This window comes from Hypomesus nipponensis, chromosome 3 (assembly GCF_054491055.1).
Source record: "Hypomesus nipponensis isolate SF chromosome 3, ASM5449105v1, whole genome shotgun sequence".
NCBI classification, from domain to species: Eukaryota; Metazoa; Chordata; class Actinopteri; order Osmeriformes; family Osmeridae; genus Hypomesus; species Hypomesus nipponensis.
Genome location: NC_140363.1, coordinates 295,776 through 322,500, shown reverse-complemented (window position 1 = coordinate 322,500; position 26,725 = coordinate 295,776). Strand labels below are relative to the sequence as shown.

General features: G+C 47.9%; 49 non-coding genes and 2 pseudogenes across 49 annotated transcripts; all 51 read right to left on the bottom strand.

Moving 5' to 3' along the window:
* Positions 1–5,416: 5,416 nt before the first annotated feature.
* Positions 5,417–5,535, bottom strand: LOC146296687 (5S ribosomal RNA). Its single transcript, XR_014738109.1, has one exon. It is a non-coding gene; the product is annotated as a 5S ribosomal RNA (ribosomal RNA).
* A 168-nt stretch (positions 5,536–5,703) lies between these two features.
* Positions 5,704–5,822, bottom strand: LOC146296686 (5S ribosomal RNA; annotated as a pseudogene).
* A 220-nt stretch (positions 5,823–6,042) lies between these two features.
* On the bottom strand, positions 6,043–6,161 carry LOC146296685 (5S ribosomal RNA; annotated as a pseudogene).
* A 172-nt stretch (positions 6,162–6,333) lies between these two features.
* Positions 6,334–6,452, bottom strand: LOC146296684 (5S ribosomal RNA). Its single transcript, XR_014746587.1, has one exon. It is a non-coding gene; the product is annotated as a 5S ribosomal RNA (ribosomal RNA).
* Positions 6,453–6,886: 434 nt separating this feature from the next.
* Positions 6,887–6,959, bottom strand: trnav-aac (transfer RNA valine (anticodon AAC)). Its single transcript has one exon. It is a non-coding gene; the product is annotated as a tRNA-Val (tRNA).
* Positions 6,960–7,341: 382 nt separating this feature from the next.
* On the bottom strand, positions 7,342–7,413 carry trnav-aac (transfer RNA valine (anticodon AAC)). Its single transcript has one exon. It is a non-coding gene; the product is annotated as a tRNA-Val (tRNA).
* Positions 7,414–7,778: 365 nt separating this feature from the next.
* On the bottom strand, positions 7,779–7,851 carry trnav-aac (transfer RNA valine (anticodon AAC)). Its single transcript has one exon. It is a non-coding gene; the product is annotated as a tRNA-Val (tRNA).
* A 364-nt stretch (positions 7,852–8,215) lies between these two features.
* trnav-cac (transfer RNA valine (anticodon CAC)) lies at positions 8,216–8,289 on the bottom strand. Its single transcript has one exon. It is a non-coding gene; the product is annotated as a tRNA-Val (tRNA).
* A 289-nt stretch (positions 8,290–8,578) lies between these two features.
* Positions 8,579–8,651, bottom strand: trnav-aac (transfer RNA valine (anticodon AAC)). Its single transcript has one exon. It is a non-coding gene; the product is annotated as a tRNA-Val (tRNA).
* Positions 8,652–9,016: 365 nt separating this feature from the next.
* Positions 9,017–9,089, bottom strand: trnav-aac (transfer RNA valine (anticodon AAC)). Its single transcript has one exon. It is a non-coding gene; the product is annotated as a tRNA-Val (tRNA).
* A 366-nt stretch (positions 9,090–9,455) lies between these two features.
* trnav-aac (transfer RNA valine (anticodon AAC)) lies at positions 9,456–9,528 on the bottom strand. Its single transcript has one exon. It is a non-coding gene; the product is annotated as a tRNA-Val (tRNA).
* Positions 9,529–9,892: 364 nt separating this feature from the next.
* Positions 9,893–9,966, bottom strand: trnav-cac (transfer RNA valine (anticodon CAC)). Its single transcript has one exon. It is a non-coding gene; the product is annotated as a tRNA-Val (tRNA).
* Positions 9,967–10,255: 289 nt separating this feature from the next.
* Positions 10,256–10,328, bottom strand: trnav-aac (transfer RNA valine (anticodon AAC)). Its single transcript has one exon. It is a non-coding gene; the product is annotated as a tRNA-Val (tRNA).
* Positions 10,329–10,693: 365 nt separating this feature from the next.
* trnav-aac (transfer RNA valine (anticodon AAC)) lies at positions 10,694–10,766 on the bottom strand. Its single transcript has one exon. It is a non-coding gene; the product is annotated as a tRNA-Val (tRNA).
* A 366-nt stretch (positions 10,767–11,132) lies between these two features.
* Positions 11,133–11,206, bottom strand: trnav-cac (transfer RNA valine (anticodon CAC)). Its single transcript has one exon. It is a non-coding gene; the product is annotated as a tRNA-Val (tRNA).
* A 281-nt stretch (positions 11,207–11,487) lies between these two features.
* On the bottom strand, positions 11,488–11,559 carry trnav-aac (transfer RNA valine (anticodon AAC)). The gene has a single exon. It is a non-coding gene; the product is annotated as a tRNA-Val (tRNA).
* A 365-nt stretch (positions 11,560–11,924) lies between these two features.
* trnav-aac (transfer RNA valine (anticodon AAC)) lies at positions 11,925–11,997 on the bottom strand. The gene has a single exon. It is a non-coding gene; the product is annotated as a tRNA-Val (tRNA).
* Positions 11,998–12,362: 365 nt separating this feature from the next.
* On the bottom strand, positions 12,363–12,435 carry trnav-aac (transfer RNA valine (anticodon AAC)). The gene has a single exon. It is a non-coding gene; the product is annotated as a tRNA-Val (tRNA).
* Positions 12,436–12,800: 365 nt separating this feature from the next.
* Positions 12,801–12,873, bottom strand: trnav-aac (transfer RNA valine (anticodon AAC)). The gene has a single exon. It is a non-coding gene; the product is annotated as a tRNA-Val (tRNA).
* A 365-nt stretch (positions 12,874–13,238) lies between these two features.
* On the bottom strand, positions 13,239–13,311 carry trnav-aac (transfer RNA valine (anticodon AAC)). Its single transcript has one exon. It is a non-coding gene; the product is annotated as a tRNA-Val (tRNA).
* Positions 13,312–13,676: 365 nt separating this feature from the next.
* trnav-aac (transfer RNA valine (anticodon AAC)) lies at positions 13,677–13,749 on the bottom strand. The gene has a single exon. It is a non-coding gene; the product is annotated as a tRNA-Val (tRNA).
* A 365-nt stretch (positions 13,750–14,114) lies between these two features.
* Positions 14,115–14,187, bottom strand: trnav-aac (transfer RNA valine (anticodon AAC)). The gene has a single exon. It is a non-coding gene; the product is annotated as a tRNA-Val (tRNA).
* Positions 14,188–14,552: 365 nt separating this feature from the next.
* On the bottom strand, positions 14,553–14,625 carry trnav-aac (transfer RNA valine (anticodon AAC)). The gene has a single exon. It is a non-coding gene; the product is annotated as a tRNA-Val (tRNA).
* Positions 14,626–14,990: 365 nt separating this feature from the next.
* On the bottom strand, positions 14,991–15,063 carry trnav-aac (transfer RNA valine (anticodon AAC)). The gene has a single exon. It is a non-coding gene; the product is annotated as a tRNA-Val (tRNA).
* Positions 15,064–15,429: 366 nt separating this feature from the next.
* Positions 15,430–15,502, bottom strand: trnav-aac (transfer RNA valine (anticodon AAC)). Its single transcript has one exon. It is a non-coding gene; the product is annotated as a tRNA-Val (tRNA).
* A 365-nt stretch (positions 15,503–15,867) lies between these two features.
* On the bottom strand, positions 15,868–15,940 carry trnav-aac (transfer RNA valine (anticodon AAC)). The gene has a single exon. It is a non-coding gene; the product is annotated as a tRNA-Val (tRNA).
* Positions 15,941–16,306: 366 nt separating this feature from the next.
* trnav-aac (transfer RNA valine (anticodon AAC)) lies at positions 16,307–16,379 on the bottom strand. Its single transcript has one exon. It is a non-coding gene; the product is annotated as a tRNA-Val (tRNA).
* A 364-nt stretch (positions 16,380–16,743) lies between these two features.
* On the bottom strand, positions 16,744–16,817 carry trnav-cac (transfer RNA valine (anticodon CAC)). The gene has a single exon. It is a non-coding gene; the product is annotated as a tRNA-Val (tRNA).
* Positions 16,818–17,096: 279 nt separating this feature from the next.
* trnav-aac (transfer RNA valine (anticodon AAC)) lies at positions 17,097–17,169 on the bottom strand. Its single transcript has one exon. It is a non-coding gene; the product is annotated as a tRNA-Val (tRNA).
* A 365-nt stretch (positions 17,170–17,534) lies between these two features.
* Positions 17,535–17,607, bottom strand: trnav-aac (transfer RNA valine (anticodon AAC)). The gene has a single exon. It is a non-coding gene; the product is annotated as a tRNA-Val (tRNA).
* A 365-nt stretch (positions 17,608–17,972) lies between these two features.
* Positions 17,973–18,045, bottom strand: trnav-aac (transfer RNA valine (anticodon AAC)). The gene has a single exon. It is a non-coding gene; the product is annotated as a tRNA-Val (tRNA).
* A 364-nt stretch (positions 18,046–18,409) lies between these two features.
* On the bottom strand, positions 18,410–18,483 carry trnav-cac (transfer RNA valine (anticodon CAC)). The gene has a single exon. It is a non-coding gene; the product is annotated as a tRNA-Val (tRNA).
* A 279-nt stretch (positions 18,484–18,762) lies between these two features.
* On the bottom strand, positions 18,763–18,835 carry trnav-aac (transfer RNA valine (anticodon AAC)). Its single transcript has one exon. It is a non-coding gene; the product is annotated as a tRNA-Val (tRNA).
* A 365-nt stretch (positions 18,836–19,200) lies between these two features.
* trnav-aac (transfer RNA valine (anticodon AAC)) lies at positions 19,201–19,273 on the bottom strand. Its single transcript has one exon. It is a non-coding gene; the product is annotated as a tRNA-Val (tRNA).
* A 365-nt stretch (positions 19,274–19,638) lies between these two features.
* trnav-aac (transfer RNA valine (anticodon AAC)) lies at positions 19,639–19,711 on the bottom strand. Its single transcript has one exon. It is a non-coding gene; the product is annotated as a tRNA-Val (tRNA).
* A 365-nt stretch (positions 19,712–20,076) lies between these two features.
* On the bottom strand, positions 20,077–20,149 carry trnav-aac (transfer RNA valine (anticodon AAC)). Its single transcript has one exon. It is a non-coding gene; the product is annotated as a tRNA-Val (tRNA).
* Positions 20,150–20,514: 365 nt separating this feature from the next.
* Positions 20,515–20,587, bottom strand: trnav-aac (transfer RNA valine (anticodon AAC)). The gene has a single exon. It is a non-coding gene; the product is annotated as a tRNA-Val (tRNA).
* A 365-nt stretch (positions 20,588–20,952) lies between these two features.
* Positions 20,953–21,025, bottom strand: trnav-aac (transfer RNA valine (anticodon AAC)). Its single transcript has one exon. It is a non-coding gene; the product is annotated as a tRNA-Val (tRNA).
* Positions 21,026–21,389: 364 nt separating this feature from the next.
* Positions 21,390–21,463, bottom strand: trnav-cac (transfer RNA valine (anticodon CAC)). The gene has a single exon. It is a non-coding gene; the product is annotated as a tRNA-Val (tRNA).
* A 279-nt stretch (positions 21,464–21,742) lies between these two features.
* Positions 21,743–21,815, bottom strand: trnav-aac (transfer RNA valine (anticodon AAC)). Its single transcript has one exon. It is a non-coding gene; the product is annotated as a tRNA-Val (tRNA).
* Positions 21,816–22,180: 365 nt separating this feature from the next.
* Positions 22,181–22,253, bottom strand: trnav-aac (transfer RNA valine (anticodon AAC)). The gene has a single exon. It is a non-coding gene; the product is annotated as a tRNA-Val (tRNA).
* A 365-nt stretch (positions 22,254–22,618) lies between these two features.
* trnav-aac (transfer RNA valine (anticodon AAC)) lies at positions 22,619–22,691 on the bottom strand. The gene has a single exon. It is a non-coding gene; the product is annotated as a tRNA-Val (tRNA).
* A 365-nt stretch (positions 22,692–23,056) lies between these two features.
* trnav-aac (transfer RNA valine (anticodon AAC)) lies at positions 23,057–23,129 on the bottom strand. The gene has a single exon. It is a non-coding gene; the product is annotated as a tRNA-Val (tRNA).
* Positions 23,130–23,494: 365 nt separating this feature from the next.
* On the bottom strand, positions 23,495–23,567 carry trnav-aac (transfer RNA valine (anticodon AAC)). The gene has a single exon. It is a non-coding gene; the product is annotated as a tRNA-Val (tRNA).
* Positions 23,568–23,932: 365 nt separating this feature from the next.
* Positions 23,933–24,005, bottom strand: trnav-aac (transfer RNA valine (anticodon AAC)). The gene has a single exon. It is a non-coding gene; the product is annotated as a tRNA-Val (tRNA).
* A 365-nt stretch (positions 24,006–24,370) lies between these two features.
* Positions 24,371–24,443, bottom strand: trnav-aac (transfer RNA valine (anticodon AAC)). Its single transcript has one exon. It is a non-coding gene; the product is annotated as a tRNA-Val (tRNA).
* A 365-nt stretch (positions 24,444–24,808) lies between these two features.
* On the bottom strand, positions 24,809–24,881 carry trnav-aac (transfer RNA valine (anticodon AAC)). Its single transcript has one exon. It is a non-coding gene; the product is annotated as a tRNA-Val (tRNA).
* Positions 24,882–25,246: 365 nt separating this feature from the next.
* Positions 25,247–25,319, bottom strand: trnav-aac (transfer RNA valine (anticodon AAC)). The gene has a single exon. It is a non-coding gene; the product is annotated as a tRNA-Val (tRNA).
* A 365-nt stretch (positions 25,320–25,684) lies between these two features.
* trnav-aac (transfer RNA valine (anticodon AAC)) lies at positions 25,685–25,757 on the bottom strand. The gene has a single exon. It is a non-coding gene; the product is annotated as a tRNA-Val (tRNA).
* A 365-nt stretch (positions 25,758–26,122) lies between these two features.
* trnav-cac (transfer RNA valine (anticodon CAC)) lies at positions 26,123–26,196 on the bottom strand. The gene has a single exon. It is a non-coding gene; the product is annotated as a tRNA-Val (tRNA).
* A 279-nt stretch (positions 26,197–26,475) lies between these two features.
* On the bottom strand, positions 26,476–26,548 carry trnav-aac (transfer RNA valine (anticodon AAC)). Its single transcript has one exon. It is a non-coding gene; the product is annotated as a tRNA-Val (tRNA).
* Positions 26,549–26,725: the final 177 nt, after the last annotated feature.

The following is a 26,725-nucleotide window of genomic DNA, read 5'->3' as shown; positions in this document are numbered from 1 at the left end:
TCCCTTTTCATTATAGCTTTAAACAGAAGCTTAATATTCACTATCTTCCCTTCAAAATGTGCATAGTTCCGTCTAAGCACTACAGCGTGCCGGGCATGACTTAAGACATAATTCAATACACCAACATTCACCCCCTTCCTCTTCCCAAAAACCCCAAATAAAAATAAAGTCCTCCACCCATCCTCTACGTCCATTTCCATTGCCCAATTGTCCTTCAGCAGTGTTTTAAGAAATTCAAAAAAAAACATCAAACTGTCACATTCCAGAAAATAATGAATAAAACTCTCACGGCCACCTTCACAGACATCACACATCGCATTTACCTCCTCATTAATTGCATGCAAGACCACATTCGTATAAATTCTGTTGTGCCTCATGAGGAAATCATTGTTATCACAGTCAATACTGTTATATTTCACATTGATATTAGACCATATTTTTCCCACCTCATATCCCACAAACACTCTCCTCCACACCCTTTCTGCTGCTGGCTCTTTAAACACCTCATCGATCAACCATCCATATACTTTCTTCACAGACATATTTTTCATTTTACACTTCACCCCCCCCTCCATTACATATAGCTCAGGCATATCTCCTGCTTCCCGGTCTACACACCCCCCCTGTATGAGGTCGACCCACTCCTTTGGCAGGCTCAATTTAATCCTTTCATAAATCCTTCTCACTTTAACTCGGCACTCCATCCCCTCCACTTCACACACAGAATCATAAATACAGTTCCCTCTGAGGAATCCTGGGATCACCTCATTCATCACATCTCTCACCTGCCTGATCCCCCCTTCCATAAATTGGGGTATATGCAAAGTCCTGTTATTACATTTTATTTTTTCATTTAAAAACAGTGGCAGATTTACAAAGCTCCGTATCTCATCACAATCATATTCCATTTTAGGTAACAGACATCTCCACGCCTCCAACACCTCCCGGTAAAACTCAGGTATCCCCACCGTCATTGACGGCTTAAACCCCATAAACCAACCATTCTCCCCCATCCCTCCCACATCATTAATGTACTTTTTCAGCATTTCCTTCCAGCCATATTGCCACCTTCCCATCATATATTTTTGCACAGTCCTAATTCTCATGGCTTTTCTTTTTATTTCCAGATCTATTAACTTTAAGCCCCCCTCCTCTCTCCTCCCCACCAGTGTTTTCTGTGCAATCTTCACCCCTTTCCCTTCCCAAATAAAGTTACACACAATTTTGTTTAACTCATTTATCACCCACGCTGGCATTTCCATCACACCCATCACATACACACACATTGACATCAACATACTATTCACCACAACCACCTTCCCTTTCAACTTCAACTTCCTCGCCCTCCATGCATTGCATACAGTTCCTATGCTACTTATCACCCCGGTCCACGTGGCATTCCTAGCCCCCTCGCTATCCACACCCAAATTTACACCCAACACCCTCATATATGACTCTTCCACCCGTAGCCCCACCTCTACCCTCTCTACCCTTCCTATGTACATAATTTCAGACTTGTCTTTATTGATCTTTGCCCCTGATGCTCTGCCATACTTCTCCACCAACTCCAACACCCTCCTCACACTCGCTCCATCCCTAACCGTGATTGTTGTGTCATCTGCATAGTGATTTATGACACACCTCCCCCCATATGGCAACACTATCTCCTCCACCCTTTCATCTTCTTTAATGAGTGTTGCCAGTGGCTCTACCACTATAGCATACAGTAATGCTGACAGCGGACACCCCTGCCTCACTGACCTCCCTATCACAAACCTGTCCGTCAAAACCCCATTCACCTTTATACAACTCTGTGCACCCCCGTATAACCTCCTTACCCATCCCACCAACTTCTCCCCAAACCCAAACTTCTCTAACACCCTAAACAGAAACTCATGCTCTACCCTATCAAATGCCTTGTTCCAGTCTATCCCCACCACTACCCCCCCTATCCCATCCCTCTTCATATACTCTATCACATCCCTTACTGTCCCTATTGTGTCCGCTATATCCCTCCCCGGCACACTATAACTCTGCGTTGGCTGCACTATCTCCCCTATTACTCTCTTCACCCTATTGGCTAACAATTTGGTCAGGATCTTATAATTCACATTCATTAAACTAATCGGCCGATAATTCCCTAGATCTATTCTGCTACCTTTCTTATATAGAATCGTTATCACCCCTTCCACCATTCTATCCTGTACTACCCCTGTCCTCTCCATCCCTCTAAACACCTCCACCAAAATTGGTGCTACCTCCTTTTTATACTCCTTATACCACTCAATCCCTATCCCGTCACTCCCTGGGCTTTTCCCACTTGTCAAACCTCCAATTGCTTCTATCACCTCTGATTCACTTATTTCCCTGTCACACCACACCCTATCCGTCTCACTCACCTCGCTCTGTACACTATCCAACACCTCATCAATACTACCCTCATCTACCCCCCCCCCTTTTTATACAACTCCCCATAAAACTCTTGCACCCTCTCCAATATCTCCACATAATCCTCTGTTGCCACCCCATCCTTATTATTGATTTCATTAATATATGCCCTACTCTGCTTTCTTTTTTCTAAACCCAGAAAAAACCCTGTACACTTCTCACCTTCCAGAGTATATTTTGCCTTGCTCCTCAAAATTGCTCCCCTGCACTTCTCTTTCTCAAACCTATCCAGCTCCATCTTTACCTCTAAATACTTCTCCATGCTGTACCCTTCCTCATCCTCTGCCTTCCCTAACTCCACCCCCAATCTTTCCCTCAAAACGTTCTCTTCCCTCATCATCCTTTCTTTCCTCCTCTTGCTATACCGAATACTAATCGATTTAATCCCATTCTTCATTCTCTCCCATCTCTCCCCCACTCCATTGTCCATACCGTCACACTCTGCATAACCTGCCCTCCTCTCATTCTCTCTATCCAACAGCCCCTTAATCTGCTGCCTATACTCCTCTTCACTGACATACCCCGCATTCAAGATCCACACCCCCCCCCTACCTCCTCCCCCCCAATCTTAATTGTAAACCGTACCCCATCGTGATCGCTAAAACTATTTCCATGATGTCTAAATCTATCTATATACCTAATAATGTCTGTCTGTACTAAAACTAAATCTATTCTACTCTGCTTCAGCACCCCCTCCCTCATCTGCCTCCTCGTGAATTCTCTCTTCTCTGGATTCTCATATCTCCATACATCCACAAGGCCTTTGTCTGCCATCATCTCCAATAGCATAGCTCTCGACTTGTCCCCTCTAAGTTCTACACCCTTACCGATGTCCAATCTGCTACATTTAATATTGAAGTCCCCCACTACAATACACCTCCCCACTATTAACTCTTTCACCTCCTCTATAATACTCCTCTTATCCATTTCCACATTAGGCACATATATATTAATAAGTCTAAAATCCACTTTCCGATACGTAAATTCTATTGCCAAAACCCTCCCTGCTTGATCCCTATACACCTCCCTTATGTCATCCACCTTATCCTTTTTAATTAGTATTGCTACCCCTCTTGCATTACTCGCCCCATTATTATAAAACATGTCCCCCTCCCATTCCTCCCTCATTACCTCCACTCTCCCCTCATCCCAATTTGTCTCCTGTATGCACATTATATCACTCCGGTACACATACAGTAAACCCTTCATTTTCCTCCTGTCCCTTAACCCATTTACATTTATGGAAGTTACAGTGGCCATGAGAGCTAAACAAAGAAAATAATAAATATAACCCATCCTCAAAATAGTTACTTGCCACTGCCCAGCCGTTCGCCACTCAGCAGCCCCCGTCTCTTGTCCATCTCAGCTTCCCTCAAGGTACACCGTCGTTGTGCCACAGCGACTGCGTCCTTCAACGCCTCCTCCTCCTCCACCTCCTTTCGCGCTCCTCTGTACCTCTGTGGCATCCCCTCCACATCCTTGCCCTTCTCCTCCCTTCTTTTCTCGAACGCCTTCCGCCGCTTCTCCTCCTTCTTAGCTGTTGCTCCGGCCCTCTTCTGCTTTCTGCCACCGCCTTGCTCCACGCTCTCCTCTCCCCAGTCCTCCTGCTCCATTTCAGTTTCCTGGTCCCGCTCGTCAGATGCGTCGTCCTGTTCCTCTTCGTCTCCTCCGACCTCGCTACCGGCCTCTACTCCTGAGCTCTGTTTTGGCACGAGCTCGCCAACCCCCTCCTCCTCCTCCTCGCCCACCCATTCCTCTCTGTCCTCTCCGTTCCGCGTGTCACACTCCCTCGCATAATGCCCACGCTCGCCACATCTGAAACATTTAAATTCCGGGAAGTCTTTAAAAATGTGCCCCGGCTTGATGCAGAGCCTGCAGACCCGCACCTGCCGATCATGAATAACACGGAAGTATTCTGTACCTCTTAAAGTGTCAAACTTGGTGGAGTAAGGGAGCGAACGAACCTGCTCCGTGAACCGCACCTTTAAAAACCGCGTTCCATCGACAATCTCCGTTCCGGGCCACACTCGCCGCTTAAGAGGCGAGATGGCCCGTACTCCCCACTCCTCCAGTTTCGCCAGAATCTTGCCATCCGGCAAATAGACCGGCAAGTTGATGAAAGAGACCACCATCTCATTATTAACAATGTCACTTGCGTGCACCAAAGCCCCTCTCACCCTGATGCCATCCATCAACTTCTCCTTAGCTTCAATGTCTTTCATTGTCAGTTCATATGTTCTGTCTCCTCTCTTCCTGCAGCCCATCACCACTCCACACTCCTTTTTCACCTCCTTCAATAAGTCCATCATGGACACATTCTCCGTTCCCTCAACCACCACTTCCACGGTCAGTTCCTTTCCGTATTTTTCCGTCTCTCTGTTGCGCTCTCCTCCGCCGTCCTTGCCTTTCTCCTTTTGTCCACCTTCAGCAGACATAGGTGTTGCAGGTTCAGCCTCTATATCCTTGGCCCGTCGATTGTCATTCCTGTGTCCATCCGATCCCCCTCGTGTGCGTTCTCCTTCATTCCTTTCGTCCGTATGCTGTTTCGTTGTCATTTCCAATCCTGCGTTCGTTGCCATGCTAGCCGACCGAAACACACAACACAAAAAAAAAAGTCCCCCAAACAGCAACAGCTGTTGGGGGAAAGACAACTAACAAAAAACACCAAACTATTCACGTGCAAAATAAGAGAAAGAGACGAAAATAACACGGTATGACGACAAAAAACGTACTCTGAACAAACACTCTCCACCTGCTCTCCGCGCACACACTTCCTGGTTTGTCACAAAAAGTGGGCGTTGCCAGGCTGGTATGGCCGTACGAAATAAGTTGACAACCATAGGCTACTTATCCATATACAGATTTATATCATTTCAAGGTGGTGAAATGAAAACAGCTTCCAGCCCCTTTCATGAAGGACTACTTGTGCATATTGCAACATTTCAGTTTCTAAGTGAATGAGCAAAAGAGCATACAGCACCTGGTATTCCCAGGCGGTCTCCCATCCAAGTACTAACCAGGCCCGACCCTGCTTAGCTTCCGAGATCAGACGAGATCGGGCTTTGCCAGGCTGGTATGGCCGTACGAAATAAGTTGACAACCATAGGCTACTTATCCATATACAGATTTGGCAATTGACAATGCAAAGTGGTCTCTCTCTCTCTCGTGTCAAAATGAAAACAGCTTCCAGCCCCTTTCATGAAGGACTACTTGTGCATATTGCAACATTTCAGTTTCTAAGTGAATGAGCAAAAGAGCATACAGCACATGGTATTCCCAGGCGGTCTCCCATCCAAGTACTAACCAGGCCCGACCCTGCTTAGCTTCCGAGATCAGACGAGATCAGGCGTTGCCAGGCTGGTATGGCCATACGAAATAAGTTGACAACCATAGGCTACTTATCCATATACAGATTTGGCAATTGACAATGCCAGGTGGTCTCTCTCTCTCTCTCTCTCTCTCTCTCTCTCTCTCTCTCTCTCTCTCTCTCTCTCTCTCTCTCTCGTGTCAAAATGAAAACAGCTTCCAGCCCCTTTCATGAAGGACTACTTGTGCATATTGCAACATTTCAGTTTCTAAGTGAATGAGCAAAAGAGCATACAGCACCTGGTATTCCCAGGCGGTCTCCCATCCAAGTACTAACCAAGCCCGACCCTGCTTAGCTTCCGAGATCAGAGGAGATCGGGCGTTGCCAGGCTGGTTTGGCCGTACGAAATAAGTTGACAACCATAGGCTACTTATCCATATACAGATTTGGCAATTGACAATGCAAGGTGGTCTCTCTCTCTCTCTCTCGTGTCAAAATGAAAACAGCTTCCAGCCCCTTTCATGAAGGACTACTTGTGCATATTGCAACATTTCAGTTTCTAAGTGAATGAGCAAAAGAGCATACAGCACCTGGTATTCCCAGGCGGTCTCCCATCCAAGTACTAACCAGGCCCAACCCTGCTTAGCTTCCGAGATCAGACGAGATCGGGCATTGCCAGGCTGGTATGGCCGTACGAAATAAGTTGACAACCATAGGCTACTTATCCATATACAGATTTGGCAATTGACAATGCAAGGTGGTCTCTCTCTCTCTCTCTCTCTCTCTCTCTCTCTCTCGTCAAAATGAAAACAGCTAACCCTAACCCTAACCCTTAACATGGGCATTTCGGCTCATGAACTAGTTGATACTCTGCTGTAGCAAGCTAACAACAAAGGAGATTGTCTAAAGCAACCCTTGCCAATCCTGGACCTCGGGCCTCCCTGCCCTGCATGTTTTAGACCTGATCGGACCCTTACCAAGCTCTACAGAAGCCAGAAAACGACCGAACACGTGGCACCAGGGAAGCTAACTTAGCGCTTCAAGGAAGGACAAACCGACTCCAGTGAACTCATAACTGTCGAGAACGCATCGATTATTTACGAGACGATCGCGAGCTGATAAAAGGGCACATGTTTCCGCCCGGTCTCGAACAGGGGACCTTTCGCGTGTTAGGCGAACGTGATAACCACTACACTACGGAAACTGACGACTCCAAAATGACAGAAACCCAGTGCACACACAAACACACAGTAACAAGGAAACAGAACGAGGACACACATTTACAACTTAACATTAGCATTTCGGCTCATGAACTAGTTGATACTCTGCTTCAGCAAGATAACAACAAATGAGATTGTCTAAAGCAACCCTTGCCAATCCTGGACCTCGGGCCTCCCTGCCCTGCATGTTTTAGACCTGATCGGACCCTTACCAAGCTCTACAGAAGCCAGAAAACGACCGAACACGTGGCACCAGGGAAGCTAACTTAGCGCTTCAAGGAAGGACAAACCGACTCCAGTGAACTCATAACTGTCGAGAACGCATCGATTATTTAAGAGACGATCGCGAGCTGATAAAAGGGCACAAGTTTCCGCCCGGTCTCAACCGGGGACCTTTCGCGTGTTAGGCGAACGTGATAACCACTACACTACGGAAACTGACAACTCCAGAATGACAGAAACCCACTGCACACACAAACACACAGTAACAAGGAAACAGAACAAGGACACACATTTACAACTTAACATGGGCATTTCGGCTCATGAACTAGTTGATACTCTGCTTCAGCAAGCTAGCCACAAAGGAGATTGTCTAAAGCGACCTCGGGCCTCCCTGCCCTGCATGTTTTAGACCTGATCGGACCCTTACCAAGCTCTACAGAAGCCAGAAAACGACCGAACACGTGGCACCAGGGAAGCTAACTTAGCGCTTCAAGGAAGGACAAACCGACTCCAGTGAACTCATAACTGTCGAGAACGCATCGATTATTTACGAGACGATCGCGAGTTGATAAAAGGGCACATGTGTCCGCCCGGTCTCGAACCGGGGACCTTTCGCGTGTTAGGCAAACATGATAACCACTACACTACGGAAACTGACGTCTACAGCATGACAGAAAACCCAGTGCACCCACAAACACATTAACAAGGAAACAGAACGAGGACACACATTTAAAACTTAACATGGGCATTTCGGCTCATGAACTAGTTGATACTCTGCTTCAGCAAGCTAGCCACAAAGGAGATTGTCTAAAGCGACTTCGGGCCTCCCTGCCCTGCATGTTTTAGACCTGATCGGACCCTTACCAAGCTTTACAGGAGCCAGAAAACGACCGAACACGTGGCACCAGGGAAGCTAACTTAGCGCTTCAAGGAAGGACAAACCGACTCCAGTGAACTCATAACTGTCGAGAACGCATCGATTATTTACGAGACGATCGCGAGCTGATAAAAGGGCACATGTTTCCGCCCGGTCTCGAACAGGGGAACCTTTCGCATGTGAGGCGAACGTGATAACCACTACACTACGGAAACTTCTTCTTAGCGAACAACAGAAAATCCGTGCACACCCACGCACACACAAAACGAGGACACGCCTTTATGATGTCAAATGAGCATTTTGGCTCATGAACTAGTTGATATGCTTAAAGGCGAATCCGCACAAGTGGTACAAGGGTAGCTGACTTACCATTTCAAAGAACGACATGTCGACTCCAATGAATCATGGGACTTCTTGGGACATTGGGACTACATGGGACTAACAAGGGTCACAAAAGACTTTGGAGAGGATCGCAATTGGATGAAAACTGAGGAAAGATGCACAAGTTTCCGCCCGGTCTCGAACCGGGGACCTTTCGCATGTTAGGCGAACGTGATAACCACAACACTACGGAAACTGACGACTCCAGGTCGACAGAAACCCAGGGCACACACAAACACACAGTAACAAGGAAACAGAACGAGGACACACATTTACAACTTAACATGGGCATTTCGGCTCATGAACTAGTTGATACTCTGCTTCAGCAAGCTAGCCACAAAGGAGATTGTCTAAAGCGACTTCGGGCCTCCCTGCCCTGCATGTTTTAGACCTGATCGGACCATTACCAAGCTCTACAGAAGCCAGAAAACGACCGAACACGTGGCACCAGGGAAGCTAACTTAGCGCTTCAAGGAATGACAAACCGACTCCAGTGAACTCATAACTGTCTAGAACGCATCGATTATTTACGAGACGATCGCGAGCTGATAAAAGGGCACATGTTTCCGCCCGGTCTCGAACCGGGGACCTTTCACGTGTTAGGCGAACATGATAACCACTACACTACGGAAACTGACGTCTCCAGCATGACAGAAAACCCAGTGCACCCACAAACACACATTAACAAGGAAACAGAACGAAGACACACATTTACAACTTAACATGGGCCTTTCGGCTCATGAACTAGTTGATACTCTGCTTCAGCAAGCTAGCCACAAAGGAGATTGTCTAAAGCGACTTCGGGCCTCCCTGCCCTGCATGTTTTAGACCTGATCGGACCCTTACCAAGCTCTACAGAAGCCAGAAAACGACCGAACACGTGGCACCAGGGAAGCTAACTTAGCGCTTCAAGGAAGGACAAACCGACTCCAGTGAACTCATAACTGTCGAGAACGCATCGATTATTTACGAGACGATCGCGAGTTGATAAAAGGGCACATGTTTCCGCCCGGTCTCGAACCGGGGACCTTTCGCGTGTTAGGCAAACATGATAACCACTACACTACGGAAACTGACGTCTACAGCATGACAGAAAACCCAGTGCACCCACAAACACATTAACAAGGAAACAGAACGAGGACACACATTTACAACTTAACATGGGCATTTCGGCTCATGAACTAGTTGATACTCTGCTTCAGCAAGCTAGCCACAAAGGAGATTGTCTAAAGCGACTTCGGGCCTCCCTGCCCTGCATGTTTTAGACCTGATCGGACCCTTACCAAGCTTTACCGGAGCCAGAAAACGACCGAACACGTGGCACCAGGGAAGCTAACTTAGCGCTTCAAGGAAGGACAAACCGACTCCAGTGAACTCATAACTGTCGAGAACGCATCGATTATTTACGAGACGATCGCGAGCTGATAAAAGGGCACATGTTTCCGCCCGGTCTCGAACAGGGGAACCTTTCGCATGTGAGACGAACGTGATAACCACTACACTACGGAAACTTCTTCTTAGCGAACAACAGAAAATCCGTGCACACCCACGCACACACAAAACGAGGACACGCCTTTATGATGTCAAATGAGCATTTTGGCTCATGAACTAGTTGATATGCTTAAAGGCGAATCCGCACAAGTGGTACAAGGGTAGCTGACTTACCATTTCAAAGAACGACATGTCGACTCCAATGAATCATGGGACTTCTTGGGACATTGGGACTACATGGGACTAACAAGGGTCACAAAAGACTTTGGAGAGGATCGCAATTGGATGAAAACTGAGGAAAGATGCACAAGTTTCCGCCCGGTCTCGAACCGGGGACCTTTCGCATGTTAGGCGAACGTGATAACCACAACACTACGGAAACTGACGACTCCAGGTCGACAGAAACCCAGGGCACACACAAACACACAGTAACAAGGAAACAGAACGAGGACACACATTTACAACTTAACATGGGCATTTCGGCTCATGAACTAGTTGATACTCTGCTTCAGCAAGCTAGCCACAAAGGAGATTGTCTAAAGCGACTTCGGGCCTCCCTGCCCTGCATGTTTTAGACCTGATCGGACCCTTACCAAGCTCTACAGAAGCCAGAAAACGACCGAACACGTGGCACCAGGGAAGCTAACTTAGCGCTTCAAGGAATGACAAACCGACTCCAGTGAACTCATAACTGTCTAGAACGCATCGATTATTTACGAGACGATCGCGAGCTGATAAAAGGGCACATGTTTCCGCCCGGTCTCGAACCGGGGACCTTTCACGTGTTAGGCGAACGTGATAACCACTACACTACGGAAACTGACGTCTCCAGCATGACAGAAAACCCAGTGCACCCACAAACACACATTAACAAGGAAACAGAACGAAGACACACATTTACAACTTAACATGGGCCTTTCGGCTCATGAACTAGTTGATACTCTGCTTCAGCAAGCTAGCCACAAAGGAGATTGTCTAAAGCGACTTCGGGCCTCCCTGCCCTGCATGTTTTAGACCTGATCGGACCCTTACCAAGCTTTACAGAAGCCAGAAAACGACCGAACACGTGGCACCAGGGAAGCTAACTTAGCGCTTCAAGGAAGGACAAACCGACTCCAGTGAACTCATAACTGTCGAGAACGCATCGATTATTTACGAGACGATCGCAAGCTGATAAAAGGGCACATGTTTCCGCCCGGTCTCGAACAGGGGAACCTTTCGCATGTGAGGCGAACGTGATAACCACTACACTACGGAAACTTCTTCTTAGCAAACAACAGAAAATCCGTGCACACCCACGCACACACAAAACGAGGACACGCCTTTATGATGTCAAATGAGCATTTTGGCTCATGAACTAGTTGATATGCTTAAAGGCGAATCCGCACAAGTGGCACAAGGGTAGCTGACTTACCATTTCAAAGAACGACATGTCGACTCCAATGAATCATGGGACTTCTTGGGACTACATGGGACTAACAAGGGTCACAAAAGACTTTGGAGAGGATCGCAATTGGATGAAAACTGAGGAAAGATGCACAAGTTTCCGCCGGTCTCGAACCGGGGACCTTTCGCATGTTAGGCGAACGTGATAACCACTACACTACGGAAACTGACGACTTGAGGTCGACAGAAACCCAGGGCACACACAAACACACAGTAACAAGGAAACAGAACGAGGACACACATTTACAACTTAACATGGGCATTTCGGCTCATGAACTAGTTGATACTCTGCTTCAGCAAGCTAGCCACAAAGGAGATTGTCTAAAGGGACTTCGGGCCTCCCTGCCCTGCATGTTTTAGACCTGATCGGACCCTTACCAAGCTCTACAGAAGCCAGAAAACGACCGAACACGTGGCACCAGGGAAGCTAACTTAGCGCTTCAAGGAATGACAAACCGACTCCAGTGAACTCATAACTGTCTAGAACGCATCGATTATTTAAGAGACGATCGCGAGCTGATAAAAGGGCACATGTTTCCGCCCGGTCTCGAACCGGGGACCTTTCGCGTGTTAGGCGAACGTGATAACCACTACACTACGGAAACTGACGACTCCAGGACGACAGAAACCCAGTGCACACACAAACACACATTAACAAGGAAACAGAACGAGGACACACATTTACAACTTAACATGGGCATTTCGGCTCATGAACTAGTTGATACTCTGCTTCAGCAAGCTAGCCACAAAGGAGATTGTCTAAAGCGACTTCGGGCCTCCCTGCCCTGCATGTTTTAGACCTGATCGGACCCTTACCAAGCTCTACAGAAGCCAGAAAACGACCGAACACGTGGCACCAGGGAAGCTAACTTAGCGCTTCAAGGAAGGACAAACCGACTCCAGTGAACTCATAACTGTCGAGAACGCATCGATTATTTACGAGACGATCGCGAGCTGATAAAAAGGCACATGTTTCCGCCCGGTCTCGAACCGAGGACCTTTCGCGTGTTAAGCGAACGTGATAACCACTACACTACAGAAACTGACATCTCCAGAATGACAGAAACCCAGTCCAGACCCAAACACACAGTAACAAGGAAACAGAACAAGGACACACATTTACAACTTAACATGGGCATTTCGGCTCATGAACTAGTTGATACTCTGCTTCAGCAAGCTAGCCACAAAGGAGATTGTCTAAAGCGACTTCGGGCCTCCCTGCCCTGCATGTTTTAGACCTGATCGGACCCTTACCAAGCTTTACAGAAGCCAGAAAACGACCGAACACGTGGCACCAGGGAAGCTAACTTAGCGCTTCAAGGAAGGACAAACCGACTCCAGTGAACTCATAACTGTCGAGAACGCATCGATTATTTACGAGACGATCGCGAGCTGATAAAAGGGCACATGTTTCCGCCCGGTCTCGAACCGGGGACCTTTCGCGTGTTAGGCGAACGTGATAACCACTACACTACGGAAACTGACGACTCCAGAATGACAGAAACCCAGTGCACACACAAACACACAGTAACAAGGAAACAGAACGAGGACACACATTTACAACTTAACATGGGCATTTCGGCTCATGAACTAGTTGATACTCTGCTTCAGCAAGCTAGCCACAAAGGAGATTGTCTAAAGAGACTTCGGGCCTCCCTGCCCTGCATGTTTTAGACCTGATCGGACCCTTACCAAGCTCTACAGAAGCCAGAAAACGACCAAACACGTGGCACCAGGGAAGCTAACTTAGCGCTTCAAGGAAGGACAAACCGACTCCAGTTAACTCATAACTGTCGAGAACGCATCGATTATTTACGAGACGATAGCGAGCTGATAAAAAGGCACATGTTTCCGCCCGGTCTCGAACCGAGGACCTTTCGTGTGTTAAGCGAACGTGATAACCACTACACTACAGAAACTGACATCTCCAGAATGACAGAAACCCAGTCCACACACAAACACACAGTAACAAGGAAACAGAACAAGGACACACATTTACAACTTAACATGGGCATTTCGGCTCATGAGCTAGTTGATACTCTGCTTCAGCAAGCTAACAACAAAGGAGATTGTCTAAAGAGACTTCGGGCCTCCCTGCCCTGCATGTTTTAGACCTGATCGGACCCTTACCAAGCTCTACAGAAGCCAGAAAACGACCGAACACGTGGCACCAGGGAAGCTAACTTAGCGCTTCAAGGAAGGACAAACCGACTCCAGTGAACTCATAACTGTCGAGAACGCATCGATTATTTACGAGACGATCGCGAGCTGATAAAAGGGCACATGTTTCCGCCCGGTCTTGAACCGGGGACCTTTCGCGTGTTAGGCGAACGTGATAACCACTACACTACGGAAACTGACGACTCCAGAATGACAGAAACCCAGTGCACACACAAACACACAGTAACAAGGAAACAGAACGAGGACACACATTTACAACTTAACATGGGCATTTCGGCTCATGAACTAGTTGATACTCTGCTTCAGCAAGCTAGCCACAAAGGAGATTGTCTAAAGAGACTTCGGGCCTCCCTGCCCTGCATGTTTTAGACCTGATCGGACCCTTACCAAGCTCTACAGAAGCCAGAAAACGACCGAACACGTGGCACCAGGGAAGCTAACTTAGCGCTTCAAGGAAGGACAAACCGACTCCAGTTAACTCATAACTGTCGAGAACGCATCGATTATTTACGAGACGATAGCGAGCTGATAAAAAGGCACATGTTTCCGCCCGGTCTCGAACCGAGGACCTTTCGTGTGTTAAGCGAACGTGATAACCACTACACTACAGAAACTGACATCTCCAGAATGACAGAAACCCAGTCCACACACAAACACACAGTAACAAGGAAACAGAACAAGGACACACATTTACAACTTAACATGGGCATTTCGGCTCATGAGCTAGTTGATACTCTGCTTCAGCAAGCTAACAACAAAGGAGATTGTCTAAAGAGACTTCGGGCCTCCCTGCCCTGCATGTTTTAGACCTGATCGGACCCTTACCAAGCTCTACAGAAGCCAGAAAACGACCGAACACGTGGCACCAGGGAAGCTAACTTAGCGCTTCAAGGAAGGACAAACCGACTCCAGTGAACTCATAACTGTCGAGAACGCATCGATTATTTACGAGACGATCGCGAGCTGATAAAAGGGCACATGTTTCCGCCCGGTCTCGAATCGGGGACCTTTCGCGTGTTAGGCGAACGTGATAACCACTACACTACGGAAACTGACGACTCCAGAATGACAGAAACCCAGTGCACACACAAACACACAGTAACAAGGAAACAGAACGAGGACACACATTTACAACTTAACATGGGCATTTCGGCTCATGAACTAGTTGATACTCTGCTTCAGCAAGCTAGCCACAAAGGAGATTGTCTAAAGCGACTTCGGGCCTCCCTGCCCTGCATGTTTTAGACCTGATCGGACCATTACCAAGCTCTACAGAAGCCAGAAAACGACCGAACACGTGGCACCAGGGAAGCTAACTTAGCGCTTCAAGGAATGACAAACCGACTCCAGTGAACTCATAACTGTCTAGAACGCATCGATTATTTACGAGACGATCGCGAGCTGATAAAAGGGCACATGTTTCCGCCCGGTCTCGAACCGGGGACCTTTCACGTGTTAGGCGAACGTGATAACCACTACACTACGGAAACTGACGTCTCCAGCATGACAGAAAACCCAGTGCACCCACAAACACACATTAACAAGGAAACAGAACGAAGACACACATTTACAACTTAACATGGGCCTTTCGGCTCATGAACTAGTTGATACTCTGCTTCAGCAAGCTAGCCACAAAGGAGATTGTCTAAAGCGACTTCGGGCCTCCCTGCCCTGCATGTTTTAGACCTGATCGGACCCTTACCAAGCTTTACAGAAGCCAGAAAACGACCGAACACGTGGCACCAGGGAAGCTAACTTAGCGCTTCAAGGAAGGACAAACCGACTCCAGTGAACTCATAACTGTCGAGAACGCATCGATTATTTACGAGACGATCGCGAGCTGATAAAAGGGCACATGTTTCCGCCCGGTCTCGAATCGGGGACCTTTCGCGTGTTAGGCGAACGTGATAACCACTACACTACGGAAACTGACGACTCCAGAATGACAGAAACCCAGTGCACACACAAACACACAGTAACAAGGAAACAGAACGAGGACACACATTTACAACTTAACATGGGCATTTCGGCTCATGAACTAGTTGATACTCTGCTTCAGCAAGCTAGCCACAAAGGAGATTGTCTAAAGCGACTTCGGGCCTCCCTGCCCTGCATGTTTTAGACCTGATCGGACCATTACCAAGCTCTACAGAAGCCAGAAAACGACCGAACACGTGGCACCAGGGAAGCTAACTTAGCGCTTCAAGGAATGACAAACCGACTCCAGTGAACTCATAACTGTCTAGAACGCATCGATTATTTACGAGACGATCGCGAGCTGATAAAAGGGCACATGTTTCCGCCCGGTCTCGAACCGGGGACCTTTCACGTGTTAGGCGAACGTGATAACCACTACACTACGGAAACTGACGTCTCCAGCATGACAGAAAACCCAGTGCACCCACAAACACACATTAACAAGGAAACAGAACGAAGACACACATTTACAACTTAACATGGGCCTTTCGGCTCATGAACTAGTTGATACTCTGCTTCAGCAAGCTAGCCACAAAGGAGATTGTCTAAAGCGACTTCGGGCCTCCCTGCCCTGCATGTTTTAGACCTGATCGGACCCTTACCAAGCTCTACAGAAGCCAGAAAACGACCGAACACGTGGCACCAGGGAAGCTAACTTAGCGCTTCAAGGAAGGACAAACCGACTCCAGTGAACTCATAACTGTCGAGAACGCATCGATTATTTACGAGACGATCGCGAGTTGATAAAAGGGCACATGTTTCCGCCCGGTCTCGAACCGGGGACCTTTCGCGTGTTAGGCAAACATGATAACCACTACACTACGGAAACTGACGTCTACAGCATGACAGAAAACCCAGTGCACCCACAAACACATTAACAAGGAAACAGAACGAGGACACACATTTACAACTTAACATGGGCATTTCGGCTCATGAACTAGTTGATACTCTGCTTCAGCAAGCTAGCCACAAAGGAGATTGTCTAAAGCGACTTCGGGCCTCCCTGCCCTGCATGTTTTAGACCTGATCGGACCCTTACCAAGCTTTACAGGAGCCAGAAAACGACCGAACACGTGGCACCAGGGAAGCTAACTTAGCGCTTCAAGGAAGGACAAACCGACTCCAGTGAACTCATAACTGTCGAGAACGCATCGATTATTTACGAGACGATCGCGAGCTGATAAAAGGGCACATGTTTCCGCCCGGTCTCGAACAGGGGAACCTTTCGCATGTGAGGCGAACGTGATAACCACTACACTACGGAAACTTCTTCTTAGCGAACAACAGAAAATCCGTGCACACCCACGCACACACAAAACGAGGACACGCCTTTATGATGTCAAATGAGCATTTTGGCTCATGAACTAGTTGATATGCTTAAAGGCGAATCCGCACAAGTGGTACAAGGGTAGCTGACTTACCATTTCAAAGAACGACATGTCGACTCCAATGAATCATGGGACTTCTTGGGACATTGGGACTAACAAGGGTCACAAAAGACTTTGGAGAGGATCGCAATTGGATGAAAACTGAGGAAAGATGCACAAGTTTCCGCCCGGTCTCGAACCGGGGACCTTTCGCATGTTAGGCGAACGTGATAACCACAACACTACGGAAACTGACGACTCCAGGTCGACAGAAACCCAGGGCACACACAAACACACAGTAACAAGGAAACAGAACGAGGACACACATTTACAACTTAACATGGGCATTTCGGCTCATGAACTAGTTGATACTCTGCTTCAGCAAGCTAGCCACAAAGGAGATTGTCTAAAGCGACTTCGGGCCTCCCTGCCCTGCATGTTTTAGACCTGATCGGACCCTTACCAAGCTCTACAGAAGCCAGAAAACGACCGAACACGTGGCACCAGGGAAGCTAACTTAGCGCTTCAAGGAATGACAAACCGACTCCAGTGAACTCATAACTGTCTAGAACGCATCGATTATTTAAGAGACGATCGCGAGCTGATAAAAGGGCACATGTTTCCGCCCGGTCTCGAACCGGGGACCTTTCGCGTGTTAGGCGAACGTGATAACCACTACACTACGGAAACTGACGACTCCAAGACGACAGAAACCCAGTGCACACACAAACACACATTAACAAGGAAACAGAACGAAGACACACATTTACAACTTAACATGGGCCTTTCGGCTCATGAACTAGTTGATACTCTGCTTCAGCAAGCTAGCCACAAAGGAGATTGTCTAAAGCGACTTCGGGCCTCCCTGCCCTGCATGTTTTAGACCTGATCGGACCCTTACCAAGCTCTACAGAAGCCAGAAAACGACCGAACACGTGGCACCAGGGAAGCTAACTTAGCGCTTCAAGGAAGGACAAACCGACTCCAGTGAACTCATAACTGTCGAGAACGCATCGATTATTTACGAGACGATCGCGAGTTGATAAAAGGGCACATGTTTCCGCCCGGTCTCGAACCGGGGACCTTTCGCGTGTTAGGCAAACATGATAACCACTACACTACGGAAACTGACGTCTACAGCATGACAGAAAACCCAGTGCACCCACAAACACATTAACAAGGAAACAGAACGAGGACACACATTTACAACTTAACATGGGCATTTCGGCTCATGAACTAGTTGATACTCTGCTTCAGCAAGCTAGCCACAAAGGAGATTGTCTAAAGCGACTTCGGGCCTCCCTGCCCTGCATGTTTTAGACCTGATCGGACCCTTACCAAGCTTTACAGGAGCCAGAAAACGACCGAACACGTGGCACCAGGGAAGCTAACTTAGCGCTTCAAGGAAGGACAAACCGACTCCAGTGAACTCATAACTGTCGAGAACGCATCGATTATTTACGAGACGATCGCGAGCTGATAAAAGGGCACATGTTTCCGCCCGGTCTCGAACAGGGGAACCTTTCGCATGTGAGGCGAACGTGATAACCACTACACTACGGAAACTTCTTCTTAGCGAACAACAGAAAATCCGTGCACACCCACGCACACACAAAACGAGGACACGCCTTTATGATGTCAAATGAGCATTTTGGCTCATGAACTAGTTGATATGCTTAAAGGCGAATCCGCACAAGTGGTACAAGGGTAGCTGACTTACCATTTCAAAGAACGACATGTCGACTCCAATGAATCATGGGACTTCTTGGGACATTGGGACTAACAAGGGTCACAAAAGACTTTGGAGAGGATCGCAATTGGATGAAAACTGAGGAAAGATGCACAAGTTTCCGCCCGGTCTCGAACCGGGGACCTTTCGCATGTTAGGCGAACGTGATAACCACAACACTACGGAAACTGACGACTCCAGGTCGACAGAAACCCAGGGCACACACAAACACACAGTAACAAGGAAACAGAACGAGGACACACATTTACAACTTAACATGGGCATTTCGGCTCATGAACTAGTTGATACTCTGCTTCAGCAAGCTAGCCACAAAGGAGATTGTCTAAAGCGACTTCGGGCCTCCCTGCCCTGCATGTTTTAGACCTGATCGGACCCTTACCAAGCTCTACAGAAGCCAGAAAACGACCGAACACGTGGCACCAGGGAAGCTAACTTAGCGCTTCAAGGAATGACAAACCGACTCCAGTGAACTCATAACTGTCTAGAACGCATCGATTATTTAAGAGACGATCGCGAGCTGATAAAAGGGCACATGTTTCCGCCCGGTCTCGAACCGGGGACCTTTCGCGTGTTAGGCGAACGTGATAACCACTACACTACGGAAACTGACGACTCCAAGACGACAGAAACCCAGTGCACACACAAACACACATTAACAAGGAAACAGAACGAGGACACACATTTACAACTTAACATGGGCATTTCGGCTCATGAACTAGTTGATACTCTGCTTCAGCAAGCAAGCCACAAAGGAGATTGTCTAAAGCGACTTTGGGCCTCCCTGCCCTGCATGTTTTAGACCTGATCGGACCCTTACCAAGCTCTACAGAAGCCAGAAAACGACCGAACACGTGGCACCAGGGAAGCTAACTTAGCGCTTCAAGGAAGGACAAACCGACTCCAGTGAACTCATAACTGTCGAGAACGCATCGATTATTTACGAGACGATCGCGAGCTGATAAAAAGGCACATGTTTCCGCCCGGTCTCGAACCGAGGACCTTTCGCGTGTTAAGCGAACGTGATAACCACTACACTACAGAAACTGACATCTCCAGAATGACAGAAACCCAGTCCAGACCCAAACACACAGTAACAAGGAAACAGAACAAGGACACACATTTACAACTTAACATGGGCATTTCGGCTCATGAACTAGTTGATACTCTGCTTCAGCAAGCTAACAACAAAGGAGATTGTCTAAAGAGACTTCGGGCCTCCCTGCCTTGCATGTTTTAGACCTGATCGGACCCTTACCAAGCTCTACAGAAGCCAGAAAACGACCGAACACGTGGCACCAGGGAAGCTAACTTAGCGCTTCAAGGAAGGACAAACCGACTCCAGTGAACTCATAACTGTCGAGAACGCATCGATTATTTACGAGACGATCGCGAGCTGATAAAAGGGCACATGTTTCCGCCCGGTCTCGAACCGGGGACCTTTCGCGTGTTAGGCGAACGTGATAACCACTACACTACGGAAACTGACGACTCCAGAATGACAGAAACCCAGTGCACACACAAACACACAGTAACAAGGAAACAGAACGAGGACACACATTTACAACTTAACATGGGCATTTCGGCTCATGAACTAGTTGATACTCTGCTTCAGCAAGCTAGCCACAAAGGAGATTGTCTAAAGAGACTTCGGGCCTCCCTGCCCTGCATGTTTTAGACCTGATCGGACCCTTACCAAGCTCTACAGAAGCCAGAAAACGACCAAACACGTGGCACCAGGGAAGCTAACTTAGCGCTTCAAGGAAGGACAAACCGACTCCAGTTAACTCATAACTGTCGAGAACGCATCGATTATTTACGAGACGATAGCGAGCTGATAAAAAGGCACATGTTTCCGCCCGGTCTCGAACCGAGGACCTTTCGTGTGTTAAGCGAACGTGATAACCACTACACTACAGAAACTGACATCTCCAGAATGACAGAAACCCAGTCCACACACAAACACACAGTAACAAGGAAACAGAACAAGGACACACATTTACAACTTAACATGGGCATTTCGGCTCATGAGCTAGTTGATACTCTGCTTCAGCAAGCTAACAACAAAGGAGATTGTCTAAAGAGACTTCGGGCCTCCCTGCCCTGCATGTTTTAGACCTGATCGGACCCTTACCAAGCTCTACAGAAGCCAGAAAACGACCGAACACGTGGCACCAGGGAAGCTAACTTAGCGCTTCAAGGAAGGACAAACCGACTCCAGTGAACTCATAACTGTCGAGAACGCATCGATTATTTACGAGACGATCGCGAGTTGATAAAAGGGCACATGTTTCCGCCCGGTCTCGAACCGGGGACCTTTCGCGTGTTAGGCAAACATGATAACCACTACACTACGGAAACTGACGTCTACAGCATGACAGAAAACCCAGTGCACCCACAAACACATTAACAAGGAAACAGAACGAGGACACACATTTACAACTTAACATGGGCATTTCGGCTCATGAACTAGTTGATACTCTGCTTCAGCAAGCTAGCCACAAAGGAGATTGTCTAAAGCGACTTCGGGCCTCCCTGCCCTGCATGTTTTAGACCTGATCGGACCCTTACCAAGCTTTACAGGAGCCAGAAAACGACCGAACACGTGGCACCAGGGAAGCTAACTTAGCGCTTCAAGGAAGGACAAACCGACTCCAGTGAACTCATAACTGTCGAGAACGCATCGATTATTTACGAGACGATCGCGAGCTGATAAAAGGGCACATGTTTCCGCCCGGTCTCGAACAGGGGAACCTTTCGCATGTGAGGCGAACGTGATAACCACTACACTACGGAAACTTCTTCTTAGCGAACAACAGAAAATCCGTGCACACCCACGCACACACAAAACGAGGACACGCCTTTATGATGTCAAATGAGCATTTTGGCTCATGAACTAGTTGATATGCTTAAAGGCGAATCCGCACAAGTGGTACAAGGGTAGCTGACTTACCATTTCAAAGAACGACATGTCGACTCCAATGAATCATGGGACTTCTTGGGACATTGGGACTAACAAGGGTCACAAAAGACTTTGGAGAGGATCGCAATTGGATGAAAACTGAGGAAAGATGCACAAGTTTCCGCCCGGTCTCGAACCGGGGACCTTTCGCATGTTAGGCGAACGTGATAACCACAACACTACGGAAACTGACGACTCCAGGTCGACAGAAACCCAGGGCACACACAAACACACAGTAACAAGGAAACAGAACGAGGACACACATTTACAACTTAACATGGGCATTTCGGCTCATGAACTAGTTGATACTCTGCTTCAGCAAGCTAGCCACAAAGGAGATTGTCTAAAGCGACTTCGGGCCTCCCTGCCCTGCATGTTTTAGACCTGATCGGACCCTTACCAAGCTCTACAGAAGCCAGAAAACGACCGAACACGTGGCACCAGGGAAGCTAACTTAGCGCTTCAAGGAATGACAAACCGACTCCAGTGAACTCATAACTGTCTAGAACGCATCGATTATTTAAGAGACGATCGCGAGCTGATAAAAGGGCACATGTTTCCGCCCGGTCTCGAACCGGGGACCTTTCGCGTGTTAGGCGAACGTGATAACCACTACACTACGGAAACTGACGACTCCAAGACGACAGAAACCCAGTGCACACACAAACACACATTAACAAGGAAACAGAACGAGGACACACATTTACAACTTAACATGGGCATTTCGGCTCATGAACTAGTTGATACTCTGCTTCAGCAAGCAAGCCACAAAGGAGATTGTCTAAAGCGACTTTGGGCCTCCCTGCCCTGCATGTTTTAGACCTGATCGGACCCTTACCAAGCTCTACAGAAGCCAGAAAACGACCGAACACGTGGCACCAGGGAAGCTAACTTAGCGCTTCAAGGAAGGACAAACCGACTCCAGTGAACTCATAACTGTCGAGAACGCATCGATTATTTACGAGACGATCGCGAGCTGATAAAAAGGCACATGTTTCCGCCCGGTCTCGAACCGAGGACCTTTCGCGTGTTAAGCGAACGTGATAACCACTACACTACAGAAACTGACATCTCCAGAATGACAGAAACCCAGTCCAGACCCAAACACACAGTAACAAGGAAACAGAACAAGGACACACATTTACAACTTAACATGGGCATTTCGGCTCATGAACTAGTTGATACTCTGCTTCAGCAAGCTAACAACAAAGGAGATTGTCTAAAGAGACTTCGGGCCTCCCTGCCTTGCATGTTTTAGACCTGATCGGACCCTTACCAAGCTCTACAGAAGCCAGAAAACGACCGAACACGTGGCACCAGGGAAGCTAACTTAGCGCTTCAAGGAAGGACAAACCGACTCCAGTGAACTCATAACTGTCGAGAACGCATCGATTATTTACGAGACGATCGCGAGCTGATAAAAGGGCACATGTTTCCGCCCGGTCTCGAACCGGGGACCTTTCGCGTGTTAGGCGAACGTGATAACCACTACACTACGGAAACTGACGACTCCAGAATGACAGAAACCCAGTGCACACACAAACACACAGTAACAAGGAAACAGAACGAGGACACACATTTACAACTTAACATGGGCATTTCGGCTCATGAACTAGTTGATACTCTGCTTCAGCAAGCTAGCCACAAAGGAGATTGTCTAAAGAGACTTCGGGCCTCCCTGCCCTGCATGTTTTAGACCTGATCGGACCCTTACCAAGCTCTACAGAAGCCAGAAAACGACCAAACACGTGGCACCAGGGAAGCTAACTTAGCGCTTCAAGGAAGGACAAACCGACTCCAGTTAACTCATAACTGTCGAGAACGCATCGATTATTTACGAGACGATAGCGAGCTGATAAAAAGGCACATGTTTCCGCCCGGTCTCGAACCGAGGACCTTTCGTGTGTTAAGCGAACGTGATAACCACTACACTACAGAAACTGACATCTCCAGAATGACAGAAACCCAGTCCACACACAAACACACAGTAACAAGGAAACAGAACAAGGACACACATTTACAACTTAACATGGGCATTTCGGCTCATGAGCTAGTTGATACTCTGCTTCAGCAAGCTAACAACAAAGGAGATTGTCTAAAGAGACTTCGGGCCTCCCTGCCCTGCATGTTTTAGACCTGATCGGACCCTTACCAAGCTCTACAGAAGCCAGAAAACGACCGAACACGTGGCACCAGGGAAGCTAACTTAGCGCTTCAAGGAAGGACAAACCGACTCCAGTGAACTCATAACTGTCGAGAACGCATCGATTATTTACGAGACGATCGCGAGCTGATAAAAGGGCACATGTTTCCGCCCGGTCTTGAACCGGGGACCTTTCGCGTGTTAGGCGAACGTGATAACCACTACACTACGGAAACTGACGACTCCAGAATGACAGAAACCCAGTGCACACACAAACACACAGTAACAAGGAAACAGAACGAGGACACACATTTACAACTTAACATGGGCATTTCGGCTCATGAACTAGTTGATACTCTGCTTCAGCAAGCTAGCCACAAAGGAGATTGTCTAAAGAGACTTCGGGCCTCCCTGCCCTGCATGTTTTAGACCTGATCGGACCCTTACCAAGCTCTACAGAAGCCAGAAAACGACCGAACACGTGGCACCAGGGAAGCTAACTTAGCGCTTCAAGGAAGGACAAACCGACTCCAGTTAACTCATAACTGTCGAGAACGCATCGATTATTTACGAGACGATAGCGAGCTGATAAAAAGGCACATGTTTCCGCCCGGTCTCGAACCGAGGACCTTTAGTGTGTTAAGCGAACGTGATAACCACTACACTACAGAAACTGACATCTCCAGAATGACAGAAACCCAGTCCACACACAAACACACAGTAACAAGGAAACAGAACAAGGACACACATTTACAACTTAACATGGGCATTTCGGCTCATGAGCTAGTTGATACTCTGCTTCAGCAAGCTAACAACAAAGGAGATTGTCTAAAGAGACTTCGGGCCTCCCTGCCCTGCATGTTTTAGACCTGATCGGACCCTTACCAAGCTCTACAGAAGCCAGAAAACGACCGAACACGTGGCACCAGGGAAGCTAACTTAGCGCTTCAAGGAAGGACAAACCGACTCCAGTGAACTCATAACTGTCGAGAACGCATCGATTATTTACGAGACGATCGCGAGCTGATAAAAGGGCACATGTTTCCGCCCGGTCTTGAACCGGGGACCTTTCGCGTGTTAGGCGAACGTGATAACCACTACACTACGGAAACTGACGACTCCAGAATGACAGAAACCCAGTGCACACACAAACACACAGTAACAAGGAAACAGAACGAGGACACACATTTACAACTTAACATGGGCATTTCGGCTCATGAACTAGTTGATACTCTGCTTCAGCAAGCTAGCCACAAAGGAGATTGTCTAAAGAGACTTCGGGCCTCCCTGCCCTGCATGTTTTAGACCTGATCGGACCCTTACCAAGCTCTACAGAAGCCAGAAAACGACCGAACACGTGGCACCAGGGAAGCTAACTCAGCGCTTCAGGGAAGGACAAACCGACTCCAGTGAACTCATAACTGTCGAGAACGCATCGATTATTTACGAGACGATCGCGAGCTGATAAAAGGGTACCTGTTTCCGCCCGGTCTTGAACCGGGGACCTTTCGCGTGTTAGGCGAACGTGATAACCACTACACTACGGAAACTGACGACTCCAGAATGACAGAAACCCAGTGCACACACAAACACACAGTAACAAGGAAACAGAACGAGGACACACATTTACAACTTAACATGGGCATTTCGGCTCATGAGCTAGTTGATACTCTGCTTCAGCAAGCTAACAACAAAGGAGATTGTCTAAAGAGACTTCGGGCCTCCCTGCCCTGCATGTTTTAGACCTGATCGGACCCTTACCAAGCTCTACAGAAGCCAGAAAACGACCGAACACGTGGCACCAGGGAAGCTAACTTAGCGCTTCAAGGAAGGACAAACCGACTCCAGTGAACTCATAACTGTCGAGAACGCATCGATTATTTACGAGACGATCGCGAGCTGATAAAAGGGCACATGTTTCCGCCCGGTCTCGAACCGGGGACCTTTCGCGTGTTAGGCGAACGTGATAACCACTACACTACGGAAACTGACATCTCCAGCATGACAGAAAACCAATTGCACCCACAAACACACAGTAACAAGGAAACAGAACAGGACACACATTTACAACTTAACATGGGCATTTCGGCTCATGAACTAGTTGATACTCTGCTTCAGCAAGCTAGCCACAAAGGAGATTGTCTAAAGCGACTTCGGGCCTCCCTGCCCTGCATGTTTTAGACCTGATCGGACCCTTACCAAGCTTTACAGGAGCCAGAAAACGACCGAACACGTGGCACCAGGGAAGCTAACTTAGCGCTTCAAGGAAGGACAAACCGACTCCAGTGAACTCATAACTGTCGAGAACGCATCGATTATTTACGAGACGATCGCGAGCTGATAAAAGGGCACATGTTTCCGCCCGGTCTCGAACAGGGGAACCTTTCGCATGTGAGGCGAACGTGATAACCACTACACTACGGAAACTTCTTCTTAGCGAACAACAGAAAATCCGTGCACACCCACGCACACACAAAACGAGGACACGCCTTTATGATGTCAAATGAGCATTTTGGCTCATGAACTAGTTGATATGCTTAAAGGCGAATCCGCACAAGTGGTACAAGGGTAGCTGACTTACCATTTCAAAGAACGACATGTCGACTCCAATGAATCATGGGACTTCTTGGGACATTGGGACTAACAAGGGTCACAAAAGACTTTGGAGAGGATCGCAATTGGATGAAAACTGAGGAAAGATGCACAAGTTTCCGCCCGGTCTCGAACCGGGGACCTTTCGCATGTTAGGCGAACGTGATAACCACAACACTACGGAAACTGACGACTCCAGGTCGACAGAAACCCAGGGCACACACAAACACACAGTAACAAGGAAACAGAACGAGGACACACATTTACAACTTAACATGGGCATTTCGGCTCATGAACTAGTTGATACTCTGCTTCAGCAAGCTAGCCACAAAGGAGATTGTCTAAAGCGACTTCGGGCCTCCCT